The following is a 13,127-nucleotide window of genomic DNA, read 5'->3' as shown; positions in this document are numbered from 1 at the left end:
TAGCGCTTGTTGAGTAAACCTTGGTGAATGGAGTTAGCGCTTGTTGAGTAAACCTTGGCGACTAAGGAGTTAGCGCTTGTTGAGTGAACCTTGGCGACTATGGAGTTAGCGCTTGTTGAGTGAACCTTGGCGACTATGGAGTTAGCGCTTGTTAGCACTTGTTAAGAGTACCTGTCTATTGGTTCCTTGAGAATACAAGTGATTTTGAATGTGTATCAACATTTAAGTTGGTGAGCTCATAAGTATGTTTTTATGTTGGAAAACTTGTCATTGTTTCTTGAAAAGCTTTAGTATCTTCTTCCGGAAAATCCAATATTTTCTTTAGTAAATTTAATGTAGTCTTAGGCCTCAAGACCAACATGTATGTTTGTTACTGTACTTTGTAAGTGTATATTGTAGTTTTATTAATAAATAAAACCATATCATGAATGTTTCCCTAAACTGTATGTTGTAATAGTGTACTCTGTACTACGGAAGTAGTGTATCGTAGTAGTGTTTGTATGGAAACCTTTTGTATGAATGCCTGGAAACCACCAACTATAGTGTAAAATAGTGTACTGTCGTTTCATTATTTAAAATAAAACCATTGAAGAAGTGTTAATCCCATAAACAATGTCTTAGTTAATACTATTGTGAGTTTCATGTAACCATGCTAAACTCACTAGTGGCCTCTACGACATTATTCAGGCGTCGGATTGTTATGACATTTGTCACCCCAGGCCTGCCGGCCTAACTGTTGCTAGCAGTTTAGGTGCGGGATTGTTAGTCCTGTATAGATCTATACACAAAGTCACGCTCTCCCTCCAGGAGACTTTGGTTATAATTTATAGGACTTGAACCTCCTGATGGGTACAATGAAGTAGTGCCTCACAACCCTATATTTTTACTAGTTTACATGTAGTTGTATAGCGTTCTCTTGTACTTGAAACTGTATGTATTACCTTGTAATAGTGTACTTTGTAATGTAAAATAATTATAATTAAATAATTATTTAGTAGTGTATCCTTGAAATAATGTAATAGAGTAGTGTTCCATAAACTATACCTACTATAGTTTATATACTTGTTTCAGTATTGTAAAACAAGTATAAAGTGGTAGTAAGAGATTTGTGAAACAGTGTAGTAATTCACAAGCTATACCAATTATAGTTTAAATGTATGCTCTGTAATGAACTGAAAACCTTTGAAATTTAACAGTGTGTATAAAGTGGTAGTAAGAGATTTGTGAAAAAAATCCTTTTTCTTGACGTGTTACAAAAGGGTTAAAAGTATATATAAATATATTTTTATAAAATGTAGCGATAAATCGGTTTGAATCAATTGTAAATGGTTTGAAACTATTTGAAATCGTTTTAATATTAACACAAGAGCACTTGTGTTTTACTTGTATCCTCCCCCCCCCCCCCCCCCCATAAAACATTGAAAAATAGTGAAAACGTAGGGGTATGAACTCACATCTAGCGTGTGATCGTGTTCAGGTATCGAAACTGCAGAGATGATCATAGGGCTAGCATACGTGGAAATAGCGTTATCTTAATGATATTTAAACACGTATTCATTTTTTAATTAGTGAAATAATTAATTAAAGTGTTAAACAACACTTAATTTGTGTAAGGAACACCTACAAAAATTACCGAGAACTATTTGGAGTGATGATAAGTGTTTTCAGTCTATCCATCACCGAAATCCCTTGATTTCTGTCTGAAAACCTCAACCGAGAACCTAGATCACGGTCTTAAAGGGTTCTCGGTCTACGAAAATGTTGGGTAGAACATGGATAGATAGGATAGTTTGTGACTATGGAGTTATCGCCTATTGTATAAACCTTGGCGACTATGGAGTTAGTGCTTGTTGAGTAAACCTTGGCGAATATGGAATTAGCGCTTGTTGAGTAAACCTTGGTGAATGGAGTTAGCGCTTGTTGAGTAAACCTTGGCGACTATGGAGTTAGCGCTTGTTGAGTAAACCTTGGCGACTATGGAGTTAGCGCTTGTTGAGTAAACCTTGGCGACTATGGAGTTAACGCTTGTTAAGTGAACCTTGGTGACTATGGAGTTAGTGCTGGATAACTATGGATTTAGTACCGGATAAATAAACTTTGGCAACAATGGATTTCGTGCCAATTCCTAAGGTAAATCCTTAGGAATAAATGAATGAAGGATAGTTGGTTCTTAGGGTAAAACCTTAAGAAGATAATGGGGATGGGTACTTGGGTTGATTGTTTGCTGATTAAATATAATAATTATATTATTGTGGGTTGAAAACCCTATATGCTCACCAGGCTCCCAAGCCTGACCCACTCAGTTTTCTTTTCATTACAAGTAATGGCACAAGGGTATAAGTTGGTGGACTTGACGAGAGATTTTGGATTATAGATCAGTAGTTGTAAATAACTATTGTAAGGTCTATTTTATATTGTTTATGCTTTTGGTCTGTATCAGAACATGACATCCCGAAGTTTTATTATTTAATGAAAATACATTTTCTTTAATAAATACGCTTGATAAATTCTTATCATATTTTTTTTGGGAACAAATTCCGCAACATTTTTCTTTAAACGATTACTCTGATTTTTAAAAAGAAAGCATAAACAGATCGGTCTTTTCTGGCCGTGATTTGGGGGATGTCACAGTTTGTGACAACCCGTAATTTATTACGTCACTATAACCCGCTTCCGTTAATAAAGCCGTTACGTCTCAATTTTTCCGTTAACTTTGTTTTAAATTAATTTAATTGCGACTTCTATTTAGGTTCCATTAGTGACAGGATACATTTTAAAACATTAAAATATTTTCTATTTTCATTTAGAAAATATTTAGTTTCATCTAAGTCGTAATTACGGTAAATTAATCGGGTGTGACCAAAAGCCTCGTCTAACGTCAGTATCGGGTAGAATTTCACCGTGTCCCAAACTTTGAGCATATATAAAGTTGAGAGAGCCTCATTTGAAGCCTTTTCCACTCTCTCTCTACTCTCTCTTTACTTTCTCTCTCTAAAACTCGAAATTGAGCCAGAATCACCCAAATCAAGCTTCAAATCATCAAGGTAACTATCCTAACTCCTAGTATAACACCTTTGGCCTTAAAATTCATGAAATATATGAGGATTAGGACCATAAACATGTGTTTACGGTCCTGGAACCTCCTTAGGCCGTGAACACATGTAATAAGGGGTTTTGAGCCTTAAAACCCTTCCAAACCTCACTTGGAGCTTAGATATGGCAAAGGGACTTATTTGCATGGACTTAGAACACCTTTAACTCAACAATTAGGGTGTAAACTTGAGTTTACGGCCCAAGCACATGCTTGGACCGTAAACACCTATTCATGGGGAGTAAACTCATTTTAAGGTGTTAGTTTTCCCTTAAACTCCTCCAACAAGCTTCCATGAGAGTATAGAACCTTATAATCCTTCAAGAAATGAACCAAAACTTACACAAATCGGATAAACTTGGGTTTATGGCCCAAGAACATTCTTGGACCGTAAACTCATATCCTCAGACCTTAAACTCATCCAATGGGTGTTAAAGTGCCCTTAACACCTTGTATGGCTTAGAAATGGGTCTAGAACTTAGTATGCTTAACTTTCAACCACTAAAACCCATGAATCTTGGACAAACATGTGTTTAAGGTTGTAAACTCATTTGTTTAAGGTATTAAACTCCCAAGAACATCTTCATAGACCGTAAACTACTTTTCCAAGGTCAATTCAAATCCCAATCACTTCCTAAACCATGGAATCAACCCTAGAACTTTCCCATGTGCATTGTAATGACCTAGGACCACCAAAACATCAAAGGATTGAGTGTGGGGGAGTTTACGGCCGTAAACTCCTAGTTTACTGCCGTAAACTCCATTAGATGGTCCATATGAGGGTTAAATCCATTCCTATGCCCTAGATTTGATCCTAGCTAATTTTCCCAAGTGATATAAGGCCATTTAACACCATAGAACACCCCACCATGAGTTTACGGCTGTAAACTCATGGGGAGTGGTTATTTAGGGCCGTAAACTCTCTTATGAGTTTACTCTTGAAGAGTAAACTCCATATCCAAGCCTTATACGTCCCTAGATGTCACCCGGGTCACTCCAAACACTTATTTTGAAGTGTTTTCGCGTCTTGGAGTGTATAATCATATCTAATTAGTGATTCAAAGTCTAATTAGATACAATTATGTACCATTTCATATTACATAGGAACCTCACGCGTTATCAAGCCCCGATCTGACACTTAGCATCTTAGACGACACGTTCTTCGACTGGTGAGTTCATACCCCTACGCCTTTTTCAGTGTTTTTTCAATGTTTTCAGGGGGGGGGGGGGGGAATACAAGCAAACTATTAATATTTTCAAAACCTAAAACTAATGTATTTCTATAAATATCTGGCTAACTTTTAGATATTTTTACCCCTTATGTATTATGCTGAGCATAAGGGATGTTTTACCGATAATAACTACATGGATTTCAGTAAAGGAAACAATCAAATCAATAAAATTATTATGGGAATAATTTGGGATCTTTAGTTCTTATTTAACAAGCTCAGATTTATGAAAAGATTTTAGATAAACTATGTCTGATTCAGTTTATCTCTGTTTAATTTAGAGTATATTGCCAGATAATTCCATTGTATTTAACTGTTTTCACTGTATTATGTTTCAAAACGATTAGTATGTTTGATATCGTCTGAAAACATCATGAATAATTCAATACTAGCTTGTGAGATTCGTCATTACCCTTTGGGTTATCAGTAAATCCTCACCGGAAGTGTAACCAGAGTCTCCAGTAGGGAGAGTGTGGAATTTGTGAATAGATCTATTCGGGACTGACAATCCCACACCTAAACTGCTAGCTACAGTTAGGCGGGTTCTGGAAATCGTCCGACGTCTGACGAACGTCAAGGACGTCTCGGTGTCGTATTAGCATGGTTACCCGTCTCACAATACGTATTAATATAAGTTTATTCACGGATTTGATTTTATATCTATCTTCTATCTATAGTTCTTATATTTAATACGGGATGGTAATCCCATGGTTTTGAATCTATATCTAGTACGGGATGGTAATCCCATGGTTTTCAATCTATATCTAGTACGGGATGGTAGTCCCATGGTTTTTAATCTATATCTAGTACGGGAGAGTATTCCCATGGTTTTCAATCTATATCTAGTACGGGAGAGTATTCCCATGGTTTTTAATCTATATATAGTACGGGAGAGTATTCCCATGGTTTTCAATCTATATCCAGTACGGGAGAGTATTCCCATGGTTTTTAATCTATATCTAGTACGAGAGAGTATTCCCATGGTTTTCAATCTATATCTTGTACGGGATGGTAGTCCCATGGTTTTCAATCTATATCTATCTATAGTTTCGCGTATATCAAACTATCTTATATCTAGTACGGGATGGTATTCCCATGACTTTCAATCTATAGTTTTTGTGTATTAAGGTTATCTTATATGTAGTACGGGATAGCAATCCCATGATTTACAATATATAGTTTTACGTATTAAACTATACACTGTTGTATTTAACGGAAATTCAGAACTTTAACTAAACTTTACTTTTAGGAAAATAGGGGTTTTTCCTGGGATAACTGAACTGTTCTTAACTAGATCGAGTAACTAAACGGATAACTCAACTATACTTATAAGAAAATATGGGATTTTCTTGGATAACAAACTTTTTCGGAGAACCAAAGGAAACTTGTACATTGGTTGTGATATTCATGGCGTCCTTCGCCCCGGAACGTTTCCGCCTTCGGTTTTGGGGTGTGACACAGTTGGTATCAGAGCATTAGTTTAAGCGAACTAGGAATTTGTAGGAAATTTCTAGACTTAAACTTAGAATGCTAAGTAATGATTGTGAGGAGTGTGTCTAAAATATGTTAGCTAGTACACCTAAATTGACACAAGCACTAGTTTATTTTAGGAATGATGCCTAAAATGCTTTTATGTGCTAAATGTTTTGTGTGATACCTATATTAATGCTATTGTTTGTTCGGATCTGTGGTTTGTTGCCGACCGGATCTGGAAACCTTATGTGTTTAGGATTCTAAGTGTATGACTACAATATTAGAACTAGCATGTAAACGTTTCGGGGTGATAAGGAGATTTATACGTTTATCGTAATTAAAGCTTTCTTATCTTAAATTCTCACTTAGTACACCGAATGTCTGCTTGGATGTACAAGAGGTCAGGGTGAAGACTCATAGAGAAATTGAGTAAATGGAGGAAATGAAGGAGGCTTATGATAGTGAATGACACCTATCGGAAAATATCGTAAGAGTGGTGTCTTGCCTTTAGTTTATGTCTGATAAAATAACAGAACATTTAGAGGAGTACGGTACGTCTAAAGTACACCTTCGATTGGCAGGATGATGGAACGATTGTTTAAATTCTTGAAGTTGTCACATCGTCTGGTATTTCCATCACCAATCGAGTTGAAGTAGTGTTGATGATTGAAGATTGAGCAATGAAGAAGCCCTAGTAGAGTCTAGGGAAATTGTTTATGATTATTTGGACACATTCGTATGTGTTAAATTGTTTTGTGGTTTTAGGACTTGGGGACTGCGAGACAGTACTTGGGACGAGTATGAGTAGGTGTGAAAGGTAGTACATGATGGGTTTTAGCCATAAGAACGTCCTATGTGCTCATACAAACCCTAATGCTTGGATCTAGGTTTCTCTATTGTACATGCAATTCATCCAAGACTATAACCCCTAGATCTAGCATACAATTAATCAAGTTAACTTATGAATGGGGTTTAGATCTTACCTTGATTGTTATGTAGCAATAACAATCCCAAATCCTTCTTGTATTGACTTTAGAAAACTTAGAGTCACAAATGTCACTCCTCTAATGGTTCACAAACACCAAGAGCAAGAGGATGAAGAAGATAATAGAAGGAGGCTGCCCAAAACATGTGGAAACCCTAATCAAATAGTTCACCACGTTTTTGAACCTTAAGGGTCCTTTAAATAGAGAGGCTATTAGGGTTATCTAACAAGGAAACCCTAATTTGGATGCTTAAGCCCTAAGCAACCCATGGGCTCCTTCCTTAAAGGCCTAGGACGATTTCTAATGGGCTTCCCCATAGAATTCGTCCAACCTTATATTATAAGGTAATCCATAGCCCAATTACAATTATCTTATAATTACAATTCCAGTCCCTTAAGTTTAATTAATCTCTTTTAGCCACAAACTTAATTCTTATTAATTCTTGACTAATATTAATTAAACAATATGATTTCTCCTTTAATATATTATTCTCAAAATATATTAATAAATCATATTTAATCCTTTCTCTCCATAATTCATCCTATCAAGTTGCTTTGGTGAAGGCAACCCAAAAGGACCATGCACCATCGGGTCAAGTACATACCAAAATAGTTATGGACTTAGACACTAATCAACAGTCTCCCACTTGAATAAGTCTAATAACTATTCTGCGTATGACTTCAGATCTTGATCTGCAATCGTAGCTTTCCAAAGTCGCTGTCAACTCTGATCTTATCAGATACGCGTGTCCTTTAGATAAGGGATCATATATTCCTCCATTCTAGATATCGTATAGATATGAGACATGAACTTAATCATTCTCTTTATACTATTTCCCGACTTCCGATTTATGATGACTGACAACAGACTACAATTGAACACATCAATTTAGTCCCGGCTTGGCCAAGCGCTTAGGTGCCATCACTATATCGTCGAGGGGTCCAAAGATATCGCTTTTATCCTACTTTGGATAAAAGGAACGGATAAACTTTGACTCAATGTTTGCTTGCACTCACTTACCGAATCACACACAACAATATGTTTTATAACACCAAGTTACTGGTGCGTTTACATATTATCAATATCCAACCGATTCGCAAGATACAACTCACACATCTCGGTTTCAAGAATATAAGATGTTATCGTCTCACCAATCACTCATGATAAAATCCATGAAGTGATCCAAGTAAGCGTGGATTTAATCCAATGCTCAAATCATATTCACAAGCACTCATGAACGTTGCAGCAAACATTTGCTTATGTCTAATGCTCTTTATACAATCCATACACCAATTCACGACAGTCTTCATTCATATCTACTTCCAACATATGAACGACTGTGGCCCGTTTGAATAATTTGACTGTTCTAAACCAATTAAATTATTTAGGAAGTCAAAACATGCAAAGTGAAACACAAGAATAATACTAATCCCATATGACCTCAAACCTTTGAGTATAAATAAAACACCTTTTATTTATCACTATATCGATTACTCATTATTTGTTGTTTCGGGTAATCAACTTCTTACTTGAATTATTACTACACTTGTCCCATGCTCTTAGCATGCACACAATATTTACCTACGGCTCTTACTTTGTGAAATAGATCAAATGAACACATTTCCAATCATACTCATTTCACAACTCCTAATCCTTTTTCATAAGTGAAAGAATATCAAATTCTTGCCACTTATAGAATATGCTAGATTCTAACATTTTATGCAATGATCCTTTCGTAATGTCATAGCACAAAAGTCACAATGACTATTGCCAATGAAATTAAAAAGTCCTCTGTCGGAGATTGTTACAATACAATTCCTTAGATGTGATGTCTCTCACTCAAAGTACATTCCTTTTGAAGAGGCCTTTAGATCAATCGAAATATCAAACAATGACTATGAATAAGAACAAGACAAATTCACGAAGAAAAACTTTCACTAAGAAAGATAATCTCACAAAGAGATTATCGTGTGCACAAAGCGACGATTAGGGTTTGTGAAAGGCGTAACCATTCACAAACCTATACAAAATAATATATACTGCTATTCTAGACGATCCCTACAATTCAGGGATACGCCAGCTAATAAATCAAGATAACTAAGGAAACAGGATAAATACAAGATTTGTTACAACGTACTGAATAAACTAAACTATTACAAACTGAACTGCTGAAACGTTGGTGCTGACGTTGAGACATACGCTGATGCTGAGTCTGTTTTAAACATTATCATATTTCAAGGCTTGACCTTTCAATCTCCCCCAATATGATGATGTTCAAAACAAACTAAATTAAGACACCTCTGGAAAGGAATTCTTCATACTCAGCTTCAGCTTCAATTTTAACTGGCCAGTAAGGACTGTCCAGCAACTCCTGTCTTCTGTTCAGCAGCTCCATTGCGATAAGAATGTGAAATTCTCCTGATAGATCTTGATGACTCATGCACATTTGCCTTAAGCCAACAAGGTGAGTGGTTGGAGCTTTTGGGATCTCAATAGTGCGCTGAAAGCACATCCTCCTGTTTTTATCAAGGTAGAACATTCCGTGTTCAGGAGCTGAGATGAATTGATGCTGAACTGGATCAACACCGAAAGGAAGAGAATTATTAATCACACCAGCACCGAAATCTAGAACCAATACTTCTTCACCATCAACATGAAACTTGGTCCTTCGAGATCTAGGAACTGACGACCTTTGGCCTTGATGCTGAGGTCGTTCTTTAGGAACAAGATCCAAACGCTGAACCTTCTTGATCAGTAGATGAAGAGCACAAATCAGTTCGGAAGAGTGAGCTGAGGTTTGCTTGGATGCTAGATCGAGCAGTTCCATCCATTCCGAATACCCATATCTGATCAGCTCATCTCTTTTGACAACTTCAGAATATGAATGCTGAGGACCTTGACGAGTAATCAGTAACATAAGGATTTTCTCGTTTCGAGGTTTAGAAGCTTTGACCTTGATGATCTTGTCACCACACATTCGCCGATTGAAAACATCTTCAAATCTCTTTCGATCAATCCGGTCAAGAACGCTGTCAGTCTTAGGCTTGCTAGAGCTAGGAGGAGGTTGAGAAGACTGAGCCTTGGACTGAAATTCCAGGAACTTCTGCATCTGAGCTTCAAAAGATCCCTTGGCCTGAAGTCTGTGCTGAATAAGGGATTCATCAGCTTGAGCAATGTTCTTTAGAAGCTGAGCTCGATTGGCTTCATCAAGAATTTGCTTGACTTGATCAGGGGACATGTTCCATTCAGTGGCAAGGTTTGAAATACTGACAATGGACTTGGGTTTCTTCACAGTTGAAGAAGTATCAGTTTGAGAATGATCCAAGTCAGTATCTTCTACCTTCCGCTTTCGAGACAATGGATGAGATTCTTCACTGGCAACGTCCGAATCCTCTCCTTGGACCGGAATGATGGGATCAGCAATATCATCAGCTAGTATCGGATGAGATTCTTCAAGGTCATCTGAGCTTTCTTGCTGAACTGGAATGAGAGGATCAATGAAGTTCATGTCAAGAATTTGACATTCGTCATCAGGTTCATCATGCTCTTCATCATGCTCACTATCTTCAAACAATTTTTCAGTAGTTGCTGGACTATTATGCCCCGCATAACTAGATTCACGAATGGGAACGGGGTTGGGAGATTCATGCTGAATGATAGTGTTGTCAGCAGCAGGTTCAGTGTCTTTCTCATTTGGTTCACCATCAGCATGATCATCAGCGTCAGCATCATCATCAGTATCTCCCCCTTTTTGAACATCATCAGAGTTGGGACTAGCGGGAGGAGTAAGTAAGAGAACCTCCTTGATTTGTTGAACATCAGCCTCAATTCGAAGCAAACGCTGACTCATGTCTCGAGTCAGTGACATCAGTTCAGAAAATGCTGAAGCTGGAATTTGAATCATTGAAGTACCTGGGGCAACTGGAGAGCTAGGAGGCATCCTTGGAGAGAAGTGGTGAGCTGCTGGTGACTGATGCTCCCCCTGAGACTGATGCTCCCCCTGTGAGGGATGCTCCCCCTGAGATGGTTGCTCCCCCAGAGGCATGGAATCCTGTGGTGCTGAGGAGGCTTTGCCAGAGTTCGAGATGAGGTGATGAGATAGTTGAGGGGAGAAATGATCGTCATCATGATGTTCCACCTCTTGATCAGCATGATCCATATGACTACCACCAGCACCTCCTTCATCAGTGTCAGCGGTGAGAGAAGGCACAGTGTATGGATTGGCAATCCATTCTCTCATCCTATCGGAGATTCCAATGTCAGTATCCAGAGGATCATCCTGATACATACGAACTGACATTCGAGGGCATTGGATTGGATTCCCAGAGTGAGAAAAGTAGTCAGCAGCGAAGAATTTATCGAACACCAGGGCAATCCAGCGTGGAAAGGGAACATGATCAGCACGCACATTTGCACGTAGAAGCTGAACAAGCTGATCAAAGAATAGTGCCCCATAATCCAGCCTTTTGTTGAGAAGAAGAGAGCAGACAACTTGTTGCTCATAATTGCTCAGTTGGTCACCACTGCGGGACTTGTGACCCACACACTTGCATAAGGCACCAGTGAAAAACTTCCAGCCTGGGGTCATGCACCGACGCAAAATAAGAGCTGAGCGAGTTCCAGCCTTTGAATGATCATAGCCCAGTTGATCAAACATGCTTTTACATCTTTGAATAGTAGGAGGTTCAGAAAAGGGTTCGAAAATTGGTAACCTTAACGCAGCACTGAGTAATTCTGGGGTGATGAAGACAGAGTGTCTGCCATGGCCAATGGTTCCAGTGATGGCATTGTTTTCTTCATTAACTGTTGCAGTATAGTAGAACTCACACACTTGTTCTGGGAAGAACTCGGACGGTACATCACTGATTGCATATCGAAGGCGGCAAGAAGCCAAGAAATGGACGAAATCATCGAGTCCAAGACCTCGATGAACCTCTGGAATGTCAGGGTTGAAGACGACATTGGTTGCCTTGATGTGAATTGGAAGTGGGGGAGAGTTTGGGGCAGGAATGACTCTTCGAGAGGTTGAGGAGTATGTGAACAGAGATGCCGCCATTGGAGAGTATTTGAGAATTCTAGGGTTTTTGAGAGAAGTTCATGGTTTTGGAAGGAAAAATTAAACCAAGGGAGAAGGAGGTTTAAATGTGGAATGAAAAAGGGGGTTTTTAAAAGGTAATGATTATCTTCATTAAAAAGGTGATGATTATCTTCTGACCTGCTTGATTATCGTCATTAAGGATAACGGCGCATTGTAACAACCTGTCAGAGTAGAATATAGCCGTTGGATAAAAGAGCCGTTGACTGAAGGTGAAACGTCAATCAGTGTTTGCGGAAGCGCTGAGCTCAGTGTCACAAAAGTTACATGCTGAAGATATTTCTCCGTCAATTCAAGGTACAACTTGCTTATTCAGGGCTAGCAAGGAGATTGGTGCGTGTGATAGATACTAGTTATATTATCTAACCATCGGCACAGAGTGTTGTGACTTCATCAGTGAGTGGTTTATTTTACTGAATCATTAGACACTGAATAATAGGAGGGTAAAGAATGGATTATTACGTGTGATAAACCTTGGTGTTTTGGTCTAACCATCGGCAAAGATTTTGACTCTCATCAGCGTGTGTTTTGGCACACTGGATCACAGAATTAGTGTAAGATTGGTAAGAAGGGGTAGTTGCGTGTGATAGATCTTGGTGTTTTGATCTAACCATCGGCAAAGATTTTAGATTCTCATCAGTGTGTGTTTTGGCACACTGAATCACAGAGTCAGTGTAAGATTGGTGAAAAGGGGTAGTTGCGTGTGATAGATCTTGGTGTTTTGATCTAACCATCGGCAAAGAGTTTCAAGTCGTTATCAGTGTATGGTTTAATACAGTGAATCATTCAACTTTTATTTAGAAGACTTGAAGAAGAGATAAAGATAAGAAATCAAACCAAAGTGCTCAGAGGCAAATATCATTAGTATGTCATCATCAGCACAATGTACATCAGCTTATAAGACAAAATCAAACATTAGCACAATTGTACATCAAAATTAATTACAAGGAAATCATTCCCAGTTCTCCAATAATGTAAGCAGTTGATTGAGAATCCAGTGCCTTTGTGAAGATGTCAGCGAGTTGCTCCGAAGTCTTGACATGTTCAAGAACAACTTTTCCTTTTTCAACATTATCTCTGATGAAGTGATGTCTGATCTCGATATGCTTTGTTTTTGAGTGCTGAACAGGATTTTGTGTGATCTGAATGGCACTGGTGTTGTCACAATAGATGGGAGTCTTTGAGAACTTGAACCCATAGTCGAGAAGCTGATTTTGAATCCATAAGAGCTGAGCACAACATCTCCCAGCTGC

The sequence above is a fragment of the Lactuca sativa genome, chromosome 2 (genome assembly GCF_002870075.4).
Source record: "Lactuca sativa cultivar Salinas chromosome 2, Lsat_Salinas_v11, whole genome shotgun sequence".
NCBI lineage: Eukaryota > Viridiplantae > Streptophyta > Magnoliopsida > Asterales > Asteraceae > Lactuca > Lactuca sativa.
The sequence above is the reverse complement of the archived record's forward strand: the minus strand, read 5'-3'. Positions refer to the sequence as shown.